The sequence below is a fragment of the Eptatretus burgeri genome, chromosome 5 (assembly GCF_056783735.1).
Source record: "Eptatretus burgeri isolate ZD-2024b chromosome 5, Ebu_testis_v1, whole genome shotgun sequence".
NCBI classification, from domain to species: Eukaryota; Metazoa; Chordata; class Myxini; order Myxiniformes; family Myxinidae; genus Eptatretus; species Eptatretus burgeri.
Window position 1 is genome coordinate 62,094,717 of NC_140965.1, and position 20,219 is coordinate 62,114,935.

The 20,219-nt window shown below is 41.6% G+C and overlaps 1 long non-coding RNA gene across 1 annotated transcript; it reads right to left on the minus strand.

Annotated features, from left to right (window-relative positions):
- Window positions 1–9,157: 9,157 nt before the first annotated feature.
- Window positions 9,158–19,997, minus strand: LOC147026542 (uncharacterized). Its single transcript, XR_015058387.1, has 2 exons — window positions 19,238–19,997; window positions 9,158–11,364 (listed from the first exon to the last, which is right to left on the minus strand). It is a non-coding gene; the product is annotated as an uncharacterized LOC147026542 (long non-coding RNA).
- Window positions 19,998–20,219: the final 222 nt, after the last annotated feature.

A 20,219-nucleotide genomic window follows, 5' to 3' on the forward strand; every position in this document is an offset into this window, starting at 1 on the left:
TCACAAATCACTCCTGCAACTCTTCTCCACCCACTCAATCCTGCCTGCACTCTCTTTGTCACTTCTCTCCCACACTCTCCGTTACTTTGGACAGTTGATCCCATGTATTTAAACCCATCCACCTTCCCCACCTCAACTCCTTGCAACCACACCATACCACCACCCTCCCTCTCATTTACGCACATGTACTCCATCTTACTCCGACTGACTATCATTCCCCTTCTCTCCAGTGCGTACTTCCACCTCTCAAGGCTCGCCTCAGCCTGCTCCCTACTCTCCCTACAGATCATGATGTCATCCGCGAACATCATAGTCCATGGAGACTCCAATCTGATCTCGTCCGTCAACCTGTCCATCACCATTGCAAACAGGAAAGGGCTCAGAGTCGATCCTTGGTGCAATCCCACTTTTACCTTAAACCGGTCCGTCATTCCTACCGCACACCTCACCGCTGTCACACTGTCCTCATACATATCCTGCACAATCCTCACATACTTCTCCACCACTCCCGACTTCCTCATACAATGCCACAACTCCTCTCTTGGCACCCTATCATAAGCTTTCTCTAAATCCACAAACACACAATGTAACTCCTTCTGTCCTTCCCTATACTTCTCCATCAACACTCTCTCAAAGCAAAAATCGCATCAGTGGTGCTCTTTCCTGGCATAAACCCATATTGCTGCTCACAAATCATCACCTCTCTTCTCAACCTAGCTTCCACTACTCTTTCCCACAACTTCATGGTGTGGCAACTTTCCCACAACAACTTTATCCCTCTGTAATTTCCACAGCTCTGCACATCACCCTTGTTCTTGAAAATCGGAACCAGTACACTTAATCTCCACTCCTCCGGCATCCTCTCACTTTCCAAGATTTTATTAAACAATCTGGTTTACAACCTCACTGCCATCTCTCCTAAGCACTTCCATGCCTCCACTGGTATGTCATCTGGGCCAACCACCTTTCCACTTTTTATCCTCTTCATAGCAGTCCTCACTTCATTCTTACAGATCCACCCCACTTCCTGATTTGCTATCTCCACCTCTTCCATCTGTCTCTGTCTGTCTCTCTGTCTGTCTCTCTGTCTGTCTCTCTGTCTGTCTCTCTGTCTGTCTCTCTGTCTGTCTCTCTGTCTGTCTCTCTGTCTGTCTCTCTGTCTGTCTCTCTGTCTGTCTCTCTGTCTGTCTCTCTGTCTGTCTCTCTGTCTGTCTCTCTGTCTGTCTCTCTGTCTCTCTGTCTCTCTCTCTCTCTCTCTCTCTCTCTCTCTCTCTCTCTCTCTCTCTCTCTCTCTCTCTCTCTCTCTCTCTCTCTCTCTCTCTCTCTCTCTCTCTCTCTCTCTCTCTCTCTCTATCTCTCTATCTCTCTCTCTCTCTCTCTCTCTCTCTCTCTCTCTCTCTCTCTCTCTATCTCTCTCTCTCTCTCTCTCTCTCTCTCTCTCTCTCTCTCTCTCTCTCTCTCTCTCTCTATCTCTCTATCTCTCTATCTCTCTATCTCTCTATCTCTCTATCTCTCTATCTCTCTATCTCTCTATCTCTCTATCTCTCTATCTCTCTATCTCTCTATCTCTCTATCTCTCTATCTCTCTATCTCTCTCTTCATTCATTCATCACCTTCTCAACACACTCTTCTCGCTCGTCAGCACATTCCCATTTACGTCCTTTATCACCCTAACCAGCAGCACATCCTTCCCAGCTCGGTCCCTCTATCTTGCCAATCGGTATAAATCCTTTTACCCTTCTTTTGTATCCAACTTCTCATACAGCTTGTCATATGCCTTTTTCTTAGCCTTTGTCACCTCTCTCTTTGCCTTTCATCACCACTCCTTTTACTCCTGCCAACTTTATTCATCTCTCTGACTATCCCACTTCTTTTTCGCCAACCCCTTCTTCCTTATACTTTCCTGTACTTCCTCGTTCCACTACCAAGTCTCCTTATCTTCCTTCCTCTGTCCAGATGTCATACTCAGTACCTTCCTAGCTATCTCCCTCACCACTTTTGCTGCAGTTGCCCAATCATTCCACCCATCTTTACCACCATCCAACATCTGTCTCGCCTCCTCCCTAAATTCCACGCAGCAGTCTTCCTCTTTCAGCTTCCACCATCTGGTCCTTGGTTCAGCCCTCACTCTCTTCCTCAACCTCACCTGCAAAGTCATCCTACAGACCAGGAATTGATGCCGTCGAGCTACACTCTCCCCTGCCACCACCTTACAGTCTCTAATCTCTTTCAGGTTGCATCTCCTGCTTATATTAAGATGAAATCCACCTGTGTGCACTTTCCTCCACTCTTGTACGTCACCCTGTGTTCCTCCTTCTTCTTGAAATACGTATTTACCACTGTCATTTCCATTCTTTTTGCAAACTCTACCACCATTTGCCCTTCCACATTTCTCTTGTTGAGACCGTACATACCCATCACCTCCTCATCCTCTTTATTCCCTTCCCCAACATGCCCATTGAAATCTGCTCCAATCACCACTCTTTCATCCTTGGATACACTCTCTTCCTCTTCATCTAACTCACTCCAGAAATCTTCTTTATATTCCATCTCACACCCCATATGCGGTGCATATGCACTGATGACATTCATCATCACTCCTTCAATTCCCAACTTCACACTCATCACTCGGTCAGACACTCTCCTCACCTCCAATACCCTCTTGACATAATCTTCCTTCAGGATTACCCCAACACTATTTCTCCTCCCAGCCACACCATGGTAGAACAGTTTGAAACCACCTCCAATGCTCCTAGCCTTACTCCCCATCCACTTGATCTCTTGTATGCACAGTATGTCCACCTTTCTTCTCTCCATCATATCAGCCAAATCCCGCCCTTTGCCAGTCACCATCTCAACTCTCACCTCCACACTTCTATCCTTCCCCCTCTCCCACTGCCTCCGGACTCGCCTTCCCCGTCTCCTTTTCCTCCTTCGCCCAGCAGTAGCACAATTTCCACTGGTACCCTGCTGACCACTGGTACCGGTGGCGGTCATTGGTAACCCGGGCCTCGACCAATCCGGTATGGAAATTCGTTTTGTTGTCCGCATAATGATTTGGCATAGGTTTTTACACGGGATGCCCTTCCTGATGCAACCCTGGTCGCCTCTTACAACACACAGGGATATGGTACACCTAATCTAACCGGGTCATACACCGGGTAATATATATATATATATACATATATATATATATATATATATACATATATATATATATATATATATATATATATACATATATATATATATATATATATATATATATATACATATATATATATATATATATATATATATATACATATATATATATATATATATATATACACACACATCTTATACTAATTAATGCATGTGGGTGTGTGTCAGTGTGTCTCCTCCATACTCCAAAACCATGAAACCTAGCAGCCTGAAACTTTTCATGCATACTAAGAAAACTCCACGGAAGTGCATGAGTGAAAATTGGGTGTTTGGGTTAATTAAAACACCCCTTTCAAAGATAATTGATAGCCTTATATAATTATATCCTTCATGAGGCGCATCCTCAGTCACTTCGCTCTCTGGGGTCTTGAGGTGTATTATCCTGGGTTTCCGTATATGCCATAACCTTGAAAATCTCTTGAACTAAGCCAAATTGCAACATTTAAGCTCCAGATTTGAACTTAGTAGCACTTCCAACTCCTAAAAAAAAGTGTTCGTTTGTCCAATTCAGACATGTTTGACATTTTGTGCATCTCTGGGAGGTGTATGTTTAATATGACAGTACGTTGATTGCTTATCGCATGGCAAGTGAGCAGTTTCTTATAAACCGTTTCATTGGATTGCTAAAGACATTTGGCGAGCGCTCTACAATATTTGCACCGTCACCGAATACTGCATCAATCGACTTGAACAAAGTTCGGTGGGACCCGCTCACGTGCATTGGCCCCTTGTTGTTCTGCGGTGTAACAGGTGGTGGCTGGCTCACCTGAAAGTGTTGAATTTTATTTTCCATGACGTTTCCCCCTTTTTGTGTGTTTTTCCATTTTACGACCCATCACTTCGGCATAGATATGTACAAATACAAATTAAACGTTTCGATTTTAGATGTTTCTCCAACCGTTTATGGATTGCTCAGTGAAGCCAGTTGGCATGTGTTCTTCAAGCTTCAATCAAGGGTAATACCTAGTTCTCTACCAGAAGTAGGAAGGCAAAATTAACTGCATGATCACAATGATTAAAAAAATACTTTCAATTGTTATGAAGTAATGAATCGCCACATCACGGCAGGAAAGCCAAGAGGTATACATGCTCACTCTAAGCTGTCTAACCTGGGTTTGAATCCTGACCCAACTATAAACTGTCAGCCTGGTGTTTTACAGGCAGGGTGATTCATCAATGCCTGTGCCGTCTATCGGATGGAAGTCAAACTGGGCGTCTCATCTGCCGGAATCCCTTTCGCCCTAACCCCTCCCTCTCCCTCTCTCACTCCCCTGCCTCTCTCACCCCTATCCCACCCCTCTCTCTCCCTCCCAACCCTACCCCCACCTCTCCCACCCCTCTCCCTCTTTCCAACCCTGCCTCTCTCTCTCTCTCTCTCTCTCTCTCTCTCTCTCTCTCTCTCTCTCTCTCTCTCTCTCTCTCTCTCTCTCTCTCTCTCTCTCTCTCTCTCTCTCTCTCTCTCTCTCTCTCTCTCTCTCTCTCTCTCTCTCTCTCTCTCCGACCCTTCCCCTCTCTTCTCCCCTCCCCTCTCTCTCTCCACTCCTTCATCTCTCTTTCTCACCGCACCCCTCCCCCCTGCTCCCCCACACCTCCCTCTCCCCCTCTGTTGATGGGACTGTATCATGTACAAATCAGATTCAGAGTGAACTGACCGGAAGGTTGCAAGCTGCATGTCAGAGCATGCATGCAGGCAGACCTTTGCCAGGTAGATAGCATGGGTATTAAACGCTCCCGCGCCAGGTCTCTAAAGTATCCACCGTGTGTGTGTGTGTGTGTGTGTGTGTGTGTGTGTGTGTGTGTGTGTGTGTGTGTGTGTGTGTGTGTGTGTGTGTGTGTGTGTGGTGTGTGTTGTTCATAAAGCATAAGATTATTCTCTCTGCTAACTCCCCTATCCCTATCCCCACACCCCCCCCCTCTCTCTCTCTCTTTGTCCCATCCTTGGTCTACTATCTCTCAATACAGTGCAGCACCCTCCTCCTACACCTCTCTCTCTGTCTGTCTTTGAACGGTGGTTCTCTTCATAAATGTCTGGATGGTGATTATGTTTGGGTGGTGTTTGTCTCCGGACATGTTCAGATGGTATTTATCTCCGGACGTGTCTGGACAGGAGTTTGTCTGTGAACGTGTCCAAGCAGTATTTCTCTCCGGACAGCTTGGCTCTGTACACGTCCGGAAGGTGTTCGTCTCCGAACATGTCCAGGCAGTGTTTATGTCCAGATGGGAGTTTATCTCCGGACATGTCCGGACAGGAGTTTGTCTCCAGATGTGTCCGAGCGGTACTTGTTTCGGAACGTGTCTGGGTGGTGTTTGTCTCCGGACTGTGTTTATTACCGGACATGTCTGGGCGGTGTTTGTCTCTGGGCAGTATTTATAGTCTGACCGGTAGAAAATGGATTTCAGATATTATTTTGTTTCCATCTTCAGTGTTATTCAATGCAGAATAATTTTAGTGAGACAGTATGAATCATAATTAATTTTAAACCACATGTCTGCCTTCCCTTCCTCTGACGTCACACTGTCTTCCCTTCCCCCACCCCTCCTCGCTTCCCTCCCCTCCCATCTCTTTCCCCTTCCACCTCTTCACTCTCCCACCACTCTCTCTCCCCTCTCTTTTTATTCCCCCCTCAGTATTCCCATTAGCAAAGCGACGGGTGGTATTTGCTCGTATGTATGTAATATATATGTAGACCCACCCACATCTCAACTGTGAATGGAGGGAATAGCCAATCAGCTCTCACCTAATCAACTAAACCCAGGTGGCTAGGATTATATAAATAATTGACACCTCCACACTTTTCTAGCTGAAGAAGCTGCATAAAGCAGCCCAAGAAGGCTGACACAAGGTAAGCGTTTTGCTGTTTCGTACCCTTCCCAGAGTTCCTCTGCAACTATAAAGATGATCACACAGAGTACACACATGAGAATCCCAGTGCTACACACCCCCTCAGCTACTGGACCGGTTTCATCACTTATTGGCAAATCATCAGTGATAGCGCAGACAAGAATGGATACCAATGAGGCTCCCAAGCATGTACCACATGAGAACGTCATAAGCAGTAAATTTATAAAAATAGAAAGACCCTCCCACATCTCTCACCTGTGAATGGAGGGAATAGCCAATCAGCTCTTTCCTCATCAACTAAACCCAGGTGGCTGGAATTGTATCAATAATTGACACCTTCCACACTCCTCTCGCCGAAGAAGCTGCATAAAGCAACCCAAGAAGGTCAACACAAGGTAAGCGCTTTGCTGTTTCGATCCCTTCACAGAGTTCCTTCACGACTATAAAGATGTTCACACATAGTACACATATGTGAATCCCAATTCTACACACACCCTCAGCTACCGGACCAGTTTCATCGCTTCTTGACGAATCATCAGCAATAGCGCAGACAGCAATGCATTCCAATCTACTCTGCAAATTTAAGCAATAAGAAGAGCACACCCGGTCTCAAGCTACGTTTCACCAGCTTCACAGCCGGCTTCCTCAGGCCAGTAGAATGGACAGAGCTACCACAACACCTGAAGAGTCTAACGTCCTAGGGAAAATAAGAAAATATGTTTAAATGATGAATGTGGTCATCATGCATTAGATATTTATCGGAATGCCATCCTGATGAGGGCAAGCAATTCCGAATTTATGACAGCATGCCATTGAAGTCATGGGGACTCACTCCTATGGAGGGGTCCAATAGTATGACAATCCATTCTGGCCCTTCGGGGTTGGGATGTTTGTGTTTGTTTGAACACGTGTTTCAGCCTTTGGGCTGAGGGGCATGTGTATGCCAACTAGACAGTTTTGATGGACTGTGTACCTTGGCCATGGGGTCAACATGCACGTCCCAAGCTGTTTAAATGTTTTGATTTTTTTTAAAACCTTTTTTTTTGGATAAAAAAAAAAGATGCCTTCAAAAGAGGCAAATGAGCCTGAAATCTGGATAGGTGGCTCCATTTGATGTGTAACTGATGTTGACCATGTAATCTTTGTCTGTTTGCCAGTCACTGGGCCGAGGCCTCCGGATTGCAGGTGACACTTTGGTGTAGGACGATGTCCAATGGAGATTGGGGAAGTGCTCGTCACACCCAACATGTTTCGATATATATTTGTGAATATATATATATATATATATATATATATATATATATATATATATATATATATATATATATATATATACATATACATACATATCCAACACCAAAGTGCCACCTGCAATCCGGAGGCCTTGGCCTGATGACTGTCCAACAGACAAATATTACATGGTCACCATCAGTTCAACATCAAACAGAGCCACCTATTCGGATTTCGGGTCATATTTTCCCTGGTCTCGGCTGATGTCCAATGGAGATTGGGGGAGTGCTCATCACACTCCACATGTTTCGATTTACCTGCCGATCACATCATGTGCCTTCTCGTTGAATGGTTTACATTAACGGGAACAATAGTCTGGGTGGCAGACAGATGGTTGTTCTTTGTGGATTATGCGGTTTTACCGTGTGAGAGATCATCCGCGGTGATGCTCACCATAACAGTCAGGAGGTGCATCTGATGTATGTGTATGCATATATATATATATATATATATATATATATATATATATATATATATATATATATATATATATATATATATATATATATATATATATATATATATATATATATATATATATATATATATATATATATATATATATATATATATCCAGAAATATGTTGGACACAATATGTTTGATTTGTACTTCAAACTTTCGTGATGATTGCCCTTTCCAGGGCATCCTGATATCGACTGGGCATTTGGCCGGTCGAATCTTCCAATCTTTTGTCGTGTTTAGAAACTTGTGTGTGTCTCTTAACTATATGTTCAGGATAACCATTCTCACTGAGTATATTCATGATTTTGTCAATTTCAGTTTCTGGCTGTGCAACCCCGAGTAATCTTTTCCTCTCGCTGTTTGCTGATGTCAGTCAACAAGGATGTGCTACCCACCTCACAAACCAGTAATGTTATTTATGAGTTGAAGTGCCGATGTGAAGCTCAGTACATGGGCCGCACAACACTAAGATTGGCTGATCAGATCAAACAACACGTCCCCTTGGCGATTCAAAGAAAGATTGTGAGGGTTAGAACACAACCAGTGGGAGCATGCAGAAATATCCAGCAACCACCGGCCACTGTACCTACTTCATCTGCCATTGCACAGCACTTGGTTGCCAACCCTATCTGTGCAGACCAGTAAAATGCAGATATGTTCAGGATATTGAGCCGAGGTCGGAGCTCGTTTCATTTACGTATGTTGGAAGTAACCTTCATCCTTACCACCGATCCAATACTATGTCGTCAAAAGGAATTTGTACGATCTCTATGTCAATTTCAGCATGGAAAGATCAAGGGAAGTACGTTAACAAATGGTGAATGGACCTTAGGGGAAACCAATCCCCCCTCTCTCCAGGATGTGGTTGCAAACGTCAATCATTGACAAACTCTGCTCCAGCCAATGGGAGCTCGAGGTGAAGATGTTGAGCCGACCAATGGGCGTTCGGATTAACCGTGACGTCATTACGGTTGAACCAATCAGCGTCTATCTTATTGAGACCTGCGTATAAAGCACGCGCCTTCACTTCCTTCTTCACTTGCTGCGACTTTTACCCTGAAGAGTGCAGAACGAAAAGCTTTGGTCATAGTTGGGGAGGAATTAGGGGTTCCCATGCACCCCCTCTGGGATTTAATGACAACGGATTTTTTAAACTGCCAAGGGTGTCTATTAATAGTTTTGACATGTTCCCAAGAAAAAAAAAGTGGCTCGAAGGGTCCATTCGGCGGCCATCTTGGATTTCGTTACGAACGTCAGCGAACATTTAAATAAGTCATAACTTTTTTACCACATGTCCTAGAAACATAAATGAAAGAACTTTTTCAATTAAATGTGGGATTGTAAATCATTTAAGAACATTATTTTAGCGTTTAGATGCCATTTATTATATCAAAATCGAGAAAAACCTTCAAAATTGGACCATTTTTAAAGTATCGTCTTGCATCACAAACGTCAAATTGTTGCCACCTATTCGTTTTAAACCATAAAAACTAAAACTTTAGTCAATATCATCATCACTGTCACAATCAAGATAGGTTAACATATCCTCAAAGTCATTCACTCCATTTTCTTCATCCTCCTCTTCTCCTTCATCATCTTCTTCATCACTTATGACCAGAACATCTACAAGACTTTGTGGCAATACCGGACCATCCGACCAGAGAGGCTCGAGATGACCATCATCTCCCTCGACCCATCCATGCCTGGTTGCTTCTGGAACATTAAAGATTGGGATATGAGACCGCTTCAATTGGGCCACACGATAATTCGCTCTTCTAATATGGGGGTATAGAGACTTCTTGCATGGTGGGAGGCGTGCCAGGTGTACCTTGGACTTGGCAGTTCTCCATTGTTGGTCCATCTCGTTTGTATATGTGCAGTGGAGGTAGGGATGCCGGCAGATCGAGTTTGAGACTACGCTCCTTGGACTTAGGAATGGTTGGGAGGGTCCTGATTTGTTGAGGTTCAACGCCATCTTTTGTCTCCTGTATCATGATTCCGGCTGATGCATCGACACCGTTGCTCCTGTGAATACCTATCAGCCTTTGATTATAATTATCCCACTCCGAATGGAAAAGGCTATTGCGCTCACCCCTCACAATCTGTGGGGTGAGCCACGTAAATGACTGGTCCAGCGCTTTTGCCAAAGCAGTTTCGAGCTCAATACCGAAATCATAAGTCTCACAGTTACCAAGTCGACTGAGAAGGGTTGTAAGTTGCTTACTTCTGTACATATGTCTGAGAGTTAGACACAGCAAAATGTGTTTTGGGAGTTTCTACTCTGAATTTGTGACAGAGCGACACAGGTCCTGTCTAATCGATAAAACCAAGCGCTCGGACTTCTCACATTTGGATGTAAGGTTTCCAGATATGACGAGATTGAGAAATTTCTGGAGTTCTTCTGGGAGCATATCTGTATTGACGGTGAGATCAGCTGCAGTCGGAGGCCATGGAAGATCCTTGCCCTCCTTGAATGCTCGACGGATGATTCCTCGCAACATTAGTGCAACTTCCTTTATGCTGTCCTTGTACACTTGACTAACAGCTTTGCCAACTGTTTCGGGAAGAACTATATACCAAGTATAACGAAATGAAACCTTGCTCATCAGATTCAACCTTGTTGAACGAGAGTTTTGTTCCTAGATGTGTATGCTTTTCCAGCCGTCGCATTAGTTTCTCCGAACGATAATTAGAATTAGCAAGAGCAGTTTCATTGAGTTTGGCAATCTAGATTAAGCGAAGCGAAGAAAGTTGAATTGCTTGTTTCTGGATAATTACGTGCTGCTCTATGAAATCAACCACTGCATTGAAGGCTGCATTGTGAGCGGCAGTCAGATTAGCTTGTTCTGCAATTGTTTGAGGGTTCTTGCTTTTCCCTCGTGTTGACGCCCGCTCAAACTCTTTTTGGCAGTAGGAATGGAACCAAGCTTCTGCTGCGAAGAGATCAACAACTTTTATCCTCTGAAGAAGTGATTGATTGCCCTTTTCCTCAGCAAGAGCTTCAATCTTCTGCCATGCTTCAGTCATTGTGAATTTAGTTGGACGTTGTGTGGTACGAGTGTTTTTAATGGTCACATGAATGGGTCCCTCTTTTTCACAGAAGATACACTCAGGGCCAAACACAGTTGCCGTATTTCCTGGTTTCTGGGGAGAGTGGCGATGAGAGAAGGTGGGTTCGGAGCGATTTCGGCTTTTGAGACTATCTAGATTCTTTGAGAAATACTGATAGCAGCCCCTATGGTAGCCTGTAATGGTCAAATCATAACCATCTCATGAGTCTGGTATCTGTCGGCATACCTCTTCCATGCGGAATGCAGATGATGGTGATTCTGCCAATCTCAGATCACGAATCTCGTGCAACACTGCCAGTCTCTCTGTCGGGTCTGCAACAGTTTGCAATGCCGTAATTTGTCATGTTTAAGACCCCTCACCACATGTATTAAGCATTTTTCAGTTTTGGTTGTACATGAGAGTTCACCAGATGCTTTGGTCCTTTTTCGCTTTTGGCCACGATCCATGGTGAAACAAAGCTTAGTTAGGGCATAGATCCACTTCTACCATTCACCTGTAAAACACAGAGACACAATGTTACTCCACTGACATCATGTAGTAGAGGCAAAATGTTGGCCAGCTTCTAAAGCGAATCAACTTCGCTAACAAACTTGACATATTAAGACGATACTTGAAAAATGATCACATTTTGTCCAATTTTGAAGGTTTTTCTCGATTTTGATCTAATAAATGGCATCTAAACGCTAAAATAATGTTCTTCAATGATTTACAATCCCACAATTAATTGAAAATGTTCTTTCATTTATGTTTCTAGGACATGTAAAAAAGCAATGACTTATTTAAATTTTCGCTGACGTTCGTGACGAAATCCAAGATGGCCGCCGAATTGACCCTTCGAGCCACTTTTTTTTCTTGGGAACATGTCAAATCGATTAATAGACACCATTGGCAGTTTAAAAAACCCGGTGTCATTAAATCCCAGAGGGGGTGCATGGGAACCCCAAATTCCTCCCCAACTATCACTATTATGTCGTGTTTGTTTGTATCCATATTAAAGTTCTGTTGTACCAAACATCTGAATATATATATATATATATATATATATATATATATATATATATATATATATATATATATATATATATATATATATATATATATAACCGGGCGTAGTGGAGTGCGCCTGTAATCCGGCTACTCGGAGGCTTGGGTTGGAGGATCGCTTGAGGATGGGGGCTCTGTGCTGGGCCGCGCTATGAGACGGTGTAGGGCAGCCCGGAATCATGGCGAAACCCAACCCTTATCCCTGTGTCGTAAGAGGCGACCAGGATTGCGTCAGGAAGGGCATCCGGCGTAAAACCTATGCCAAATCAGTATGCGGATCATAACGGATGATCCACTGTGGCGACCCCTAACAGGAGCAGCCGAAAGAAGAACAACAGAAATATATATATATATATATATATATATATATATATATATATATATATATATATATATATATATATATACATACATGTACGCATACCTATATACTTATGTGCATCTATACATGTACATATATACATGTATACATATATACATATGCACATATGCACATATATACATCTATACATATAATCACAAATTTACACATATACTTGCACACACATATATATATATATATATATATATATATATATATATATATATATATATATATATATATATATATATATATATATATATATACATATACATATACATATACATATATATATATATATATATATATATATATATATATACATACATCTAGACAGAAACGCATACATACATATACACATATACATCTATACATATACACATATATACGTATACTCATATACACATGTGTACGTATATACATATACACATGTATACATCTATTCATAAAAAAAACATATACACAAATTTACATATACACATATACACACTTATACATAAATACAAATATACACATATACACATATACACATTTATACATCTATTCATTTATCCATATACACATGCATACATGTATACATCTATTCATTTATCCATATACACATACATATATATATACATATACACATATATATACATCTATTCATTTATACATATACACATATACACAACCGGGCGTAGTGGCGTGAGCCTGTAATTCGGCTACTCGGAGGCTTGGGTTGGAGGATCGCTTGAGGACGGGGGCTCTGTGCTGGGCCGCACTATGAGAGGGTGTAGGGCAGCCCGGAATCATGGCGAAACCCAATCCTTATCCCTGTGTCGTAAGAGGCGACCAGGGTTGCGTAAGGAAGGGCATCCGGCGTAAAACCTATGCCAAATCATTATGCGGATCATAACGGATGATCCGCTGTGGCGACCCCTAACGGGAGCAGCCGAAATTCGAACAACATATACACATATACACATATACACAAATTTAGATATTTACATATGCACGTATACACACTTATACATAAATACATATACACCTATACCCCCATATACATATACACATATACATAGATACATATATACATCAATTCATGTATTCATATACACATACATACATATTCTCTATTATAATACCAAGCTTGCACACTAAAAACTCGGCTCGCCGTCACACGATCACTATGAAATTGCTGTGGCACTTAGCGGACATGCCAACAATGTTTGGGAAGTCTTGGCGTTCCATAGTACCACTTGCATTTTGCACAATGCGTATTTTTGTCATTCCCCATGTACGGTCTGTCATCTGCTACCAACTATGTTGTACTGCTATCCCTTGCATGTGCACGGGTATTGCTAGTATACATCTATTCATTTATCCATATACACATACATACATACATACATACATATTTTCACATATACATCTATTCATTTATCCATATACACATACACACATATACACATATACACATTTATTCATTTATCCATATATACATCTATTCATTTATCCATATACACATACATACATATATACATATACAAATCTATTCATTTATCCATATACATACACATACATACATATATACATATACACATATATACATCGATTCATTTATCCATATACACATACATACATACATATATACATATACAGTATACATCTATTCATTTATCCATATACATGTACATGTATACATATACACATATACACATATATACATCTATTCATTTATCCATATACATACATATATATACATCGATTCATTCATCCATATACACATACATACATACATACATATATACATATACAGTATACATCTATTCATTTATACATGTACATATATACATATACACATATATACATATATACATCTATTCATTTATCCATATACATATACATATACACATATATACACATATATTCATTTATCCATATACATTTATATATATATATATACACACACTCATGCATATGTACAATATACACACGAGTGGGGTATGCTTACACATTGTAAGGAATAAGGAACCATGCTTACCCATTGTCTTTGGTTGCTCACCTGTTTTTTTTGTTTTTTTTGTCATTTATTTATTTTCATTTATTTATATTTTCATTTATGGACGCTTTCCAACTGTTCTGTGATTTTTTTTTTTTCCTGGTGTAGCGGCATCAATGTCCATCGGCATGCAAAATTACCTTGCTTCCCCATTGTCTTGGGTCACTTACCTGCATTTATTTTTTTCATTTATTTATATTTTCATTTACGGATGCTTTCCGACAGTTCTGTAATTTTACTGGTGTATCAGCTTCGATGTCCGTCGGCCACGAAATTTCAGCTTTCTACGTCACCCTGAAGTTATCAAACTTTAAAATCACTCAGCGAGTCAGTGGTTAGAATGAGCTTTATATACTAGATATATATTGGAGTGTGAGACAAAAGCCTCACTCCCGATAAAAGCTCCGCTGTGAAAAGGTGATGTTTAGAAAATACAATGGTTCTCGAAGCTTCTTCTTAAAATCCTCCTCTTTAAATGCACATCATCGTAATCCACACAGCAGGTCGTCTGTTTACGTCGTCACCGTCACAGTACCTGCAGATAAAGACAGGCCAAATGAAAAAGCAAAAGTGATTGTCGCAGCTCTCCGGGTTCGTCATAACACCTGACTAGTGACGTCATGATGCTCACATTGTGATCCTGTTTTATAAACGCTCTAGAATAGGCTAAGCCAAATGCCATGAAGTTTTGTGGTTTGCACCTTGTCTAACTCTATTATAACCTTCAACACAATGCAGCTCACCCGAACCACCCACGTGATGGCTATTGTTAATTTAAGAATGAGCTGAGAATGATGGACGCATCGGCAAAAATGGGAGGGAATTGCTAACTTTATGAAAACCGTTTTTATTTTGATTATTATTATTATTATTATTATTATTGAAAAGGTCAGCTTGTACGATACAACAGAGCAATAACAATGATGGCATGGAGTGTCGACTTGCACAACTTGACACTTTGTTCTCTGTCTCCAGTTCTCCAAGCTCGTGCTCAAGCCGTCCGTAGCAGATCGTGAGGGGCGGGACACGGCATCACAGGCGTACCCGCCGTGCATTCCATGCAATCCTGCCCTGAGCAGTACCCACTACACAGCCTCACCACTATCAAACCCCTCTATCGTTTCTCTCCCCGGCAACTATCCTCGGAGGGATTTCATGGCCACTGAAAATAGACCAACCGAATAAAAACATAAAACACCAGATCCATCAAAGGATGCTTGACGAACATCCCGAGAGTGATCTCTTTTTCATGTTTAATTCGTGAGGACGTGATGGCAAAACATCTGAAACAATAAGTGGCGCGCGGTCCTATTTATATGTTATAGCAATGTCATCACGTAAGTGCCGTCGCCGCCGCAGGTTTGTCCAGGCACTCGTAACCATACCTCTATGGGATTATATTTACAGAGTGGACAGAGCTACCATAAGTAGCCTCCAGCTTATAAACTCAAAGGCATAATACTTTGATTTCCATATTCTATACATACTATAGTGGTGGTGTTTAGTCAACCTATTGCTCTCCACTTTACAGAAATGTTTGTCTTGTGTGTTCCACATCAATCTAGGTCACTTTATACATTTCCAGCTCATGGTATAAATGTTAGATGACAGCCCAAGCGTTGCGCATTATTTTTGGCTTATCAAGGTTGGAGGAGGAGGGATGATTATTCAAAGGCCTATAGCTTGTTGTAGTAGTGATGAAAACTTCAAATTGGTTCGCAATATCACATTCGGAAAGTTGCTCGTCAATCACACTTGTGGAGTACACAATATATTGATATGCCATTTCGAGATGGCAAAATGGACACGTGCATATTATCACTGTCAAAGAGACTGTTGCAACAGATCTTCGTTGCACACAATCACCTGGACCCGTGGGCTGTGAATGCCACAATGTCACGATGCCAATGGTGGCTGTTCGGTTTGTCCCCTTGTCTTTGTTTACTTCCACTTGAAACTTTCTTTCACCACAACACACTGACTTGTAGCACCTGCGAGGGCACTTCTCTCTCTTTCTCCAGATATATTGCGAAAAGGGATAGTGTCCGTCAATGTGTCACGCTTCATTCTGCACTCTGGAGTCCAGAGGGTTCCTGCACTACTGTTGTAGGATGTTAAATATGGTATTGTTGGAAAGTTAATCGATTTACTTGGAGCAAAATTTTCAAATCTGTAAAACGTCGTGTCTATTTAATCATAAAGATTCCTTTTCGCAGGACTTGGAGCTTAATGTAGTGGTTCCAACAGTACCATTTTTGTTATTCCAGGATAGCAGGAATCTTTAAAAATAAAGCTTAACGGACACAGAAGGAACACACACAATTATATATATATATATATATATATATATATATATATATATATATATATATATATATATATATATATATATATATATATATACATATCATTTATAAAGCTCTTTCTAACCACTGATTCACTGACTGACTGATATTAAAGATCAGTACCTTCTGGGTGACGTTGAAAGCTGAATTTTTGCATACCAAAGGACATTGAAGCTGATGCACCGGAAAAAAAAAAATCACGGAATCGTCAGACAACATCCATAAATGAAAAATGAAAAAAATGCAGGTGAGTGACTCGAGACATTGGAGGAGGAAGGTAATTTCGTGTGTCGAATGCCATTGAACCTGATACACTGGAAAAAAAAATCACACAATTGTCAGACAACATCCGTAAATGAAAATATAAATAAATGAAAAAAAAATCAAATGCAGTTGAGCAACCTGAGACAACGGGGAAGCACGGTTTATATGCTTACACAATGTGTAAGCACACCCCACTAACTGACTGATATTAAAGATCGGTACCTTCAGGGTGATGTAGAAAGCTAAAAAAAATTTCCCCACGGACATCGGAACCAATCACGGAACTGTCGGAAAGTGTCCGTAAATGAAAATAAAAATAAATGAAAAAAAAAATCAAAAGCAGTTGAGCGACCCGAGACAAACGAGGAAACATGGTTCATTATTGCTTACAATGTGTAAGCATATCCCGCTAGTATAGTAATATTTCTCTTGGCAATAAAAAATATATAAAAGTAATGTACACGGAATAAACACTCAAACAACAACAAGAACCACAGCCAAGGTGACAGCAGCAGTGCCAACAACAACAATGTGTAATAAAAAAAATCCTTTTTTTTCACATGTTTCAATTCATTCTACATCCTCATTGAGACTCACAGATAGATATGCAATATGTTTGTGAAGCGCAACATGCTGTCTTTTGATTAAAGCCGTCAGCAAAGCGACGAGTCTTATATGCTGGTTCAACCTAAACTGGAGCTTTCCGCCATTTTGTGCAATACAATGCCCTGTCTTGAAAGATCCGTTTTCATTCGCATATTACAATTGCTTGGAGTAATTCGGAATGCGAGTCACTTAATATAATTGGACAATAATGTCGTGAAATTATAGAACAAAGTGTCGATTACGAGATTATCATTGAAAGTTTAATTTTGTTGCTCACAGCCCCTACGGTCACCGTCAAATAAGCTTCCGAACCCACCCGACAATTTGAGCCAAATGAGCAAGTAAACAACTGGCCTATTTGCAATGATGTGTTATTTCGACCCACCACGTCACGGAAAGAGGTGCATTGTGTGCATTTGACCTGTCCTGGCACCGTGCCCAAGTTTGTCGCACAAGGAATTCCCACCGCATGTTCAACTCACTTCACTTGTCCCTTGCACCTCATCTTTTTCAATGAATGTTCCACAAGTGGTGTTGCTTTTGTAATTAATAACAAACAGTTTCACTCACATCAATACTCCTGGCAATGTGTACATGGTCAAAGTGTGTTATGTTTATATTTTGATGGAAATACCGTTTCATTGTTTGTTTTTTTGGATGTTGTTTGATGTACCATCAACTTTAGAGAGTGTTGGTCCTGCCAAAGCAGTTTATTGGCTGGCCATTGCCTTCCCGGAGTTGTTTGCCCATGGTCTATTCTTTTAAATGCCAAGCGTATAGCAAGTATCATTTTTTACAAAGTCTTTGGTATGACTCAGTCGGAGTTTGAACCATTGACCTCCCAGACTTAGAGCGAACGCTCTAACCATTATGCCATGGAGTCTGGTTACATGTTTTTTTTTTGTTTTTGTTTTTTGCTTCAGCTTTATACTGAATGTAAATAACCCAACTTGGTGTACCTACTTTCTTGGTCGATGAGCATCTTGCACTCTACGAGGCTGCTCTCCATTTCTTGAAGGATCCCACTGATGGTGTAGTCACTGGGTGATCCGAGAGGCTCTTCCACAGTTCTCTGATGCGATTCATGGAAACATAGTCCCTCACATCGGTTCTACATCTCCTATGAGTCCGCTTCATTGAGTGCCCTCTCAATATATAGCAGAGTTCTCACAAAAAGGTCAACAGAACAACAGGTGTAACTATGAAGATATTTGTGCAAATTCCAAACCTCAGCTATGTTTAAAACTCATGCAGAACCCTCATACAGTAACTTGGATTGAAATGTTGCATTGAGCTTCAAAGTTTTCCAATTTAGATGGTGAATTCGCTTCACGATCGATCGCTCCCAAGTGTTTTTTTAATTCTGCATGGTTGCCCTAAATTGGTTTTACCAAATATTAAAGTGATAGTTATAGGCTAGTCCATAAACATCATGAAAGGGTTCATAAAACTATCCTCATATCCCTCACTCCCCCATTTAGCAATGACAGTTGGCAGTATTGCATTACACAAACAAAGCGATCACACAACAAGAACCAATTTTGTGGCCATAGCATCGGCCACAGTAGAGATGATTAACAATTGGTGTAAAACGACTGTCTTGGAGGAAAAACAAAAAATAAATTTTAAACGTTTCTTTTGAAAAAACAAAAAACAAAGAACACATCTCTTGAATGTTAATCATCTTAAATATAGACGAGTTTACCTGTCAATCCTTGCAACTGTTTGTGATCTCAGAAAGCAACAATGGCCGTGTCTTTTCGCATGAAGAGCAAAGTGGGCTTGGCAGTCCCATCGGACTGGCTATGCTCACCTCACGACTGAGCATGTCAGGGTTAAAGGAAAGCATTAAAGAGGAGGGAGATTCTTGTCCCATTGTTTTGCATTTGCGCTCGAGCAACCGGTTAAACATGTATGGCCCCGGTGCAAGGCGGACTTGTGCACTGGGTGGCCGCACGCCATTAACGTGCTCTCTCTCTCTCTCTCTCTCTCTCTCTCTCTCTCTCTCTCTCTCTCTCTCTCTCTCTCTCTCTCTCTCTCTCTCTCTCTCTCTCTCTCTCTCTCTCTCTCTCTCTCTGCATGGAACCGGCCGCATGATTACTCGCCAGCGAGGGTGGAGTTCCTGGCATTTTGGCCAAAACCAAACACTGAAACCGTTCCGCTCCGGCGCATCTTCAGGTCCTCCCTTGTCTTGCTGTTGTGTGTATTGGTCCGTCTATTACACAGGCTTGCCAAGAGCGTCTGCTCGAGCATCACCCCGGCAGATCAGCTCGAGCAAGACAGGCGAGACGTCGCGCGCACGGCTTGAGGGGTGGGCTAAAATAAACGCAAGAAGGACTTCAAAGTTTGGTCAATACACGGTTCCAATCCACAACCACGTCTGCTTTCCGTGGACAGCGCATGCGATGACCTGGCTTATCAAACCGAGACGCAAGGCTACAAGACTGGGGGGATGTGGGGGGACTGTTGTTAGCGGAGATAATTTTAGAGCCCGTAAAAATGTCCACCTCCCGCGGGTGGGACAATACATGTGGAGAAGATTTCAATCCATATTTAATCCTTACCTAAGCCCAAGAATGTTTCTATTGTCAACGCGTTTATATTTATCATTCCAGTAAGAGTGAGGCCGAATAAGTCGAACCTGTCATCCGTAAATCAAATTTCCATCCATTTCTTATGTTATTACA